The following is a 213-nucleotide window of genomic DNA, read 5'->3' on the forward strand; positions in this document are numbered from 1 at the left end:
TTATGACAAGGTAAACCGCGTCAGGATTAACGTTATAGTATTATGACAAGGTAAACGGCGTCAGGATTAACGTTATAGTATTATGACAAGGTAAACGGCGTCAGGATTAACGTTATAGTTTTATAACAAGGTAAACGGCGTCAGGATTAGCGTTATAGTTTTATGACCTGGTAAACGGCGTCAGGATTAGCATTATAGTTTTATGACAAGGTA

The sequence above is a fragment of the Mizuhopecten yessoensis genome, unplaced genomic scaffold, assembly GCF_002113885.1.
Source record: "Mizuhopecten yessoensis strain PY_sf001 unplaced genomic scaffold, ASM211388v2 scaffold4769, whole genome shotgun sequence".
NCBI classification, from domain to species: Eukaryota; Metazoa; Mollusca; class Bivalvia; order Pectinida; family Pectinidae; genus Mizuhopecten; species Mizuhopecten yessoensis.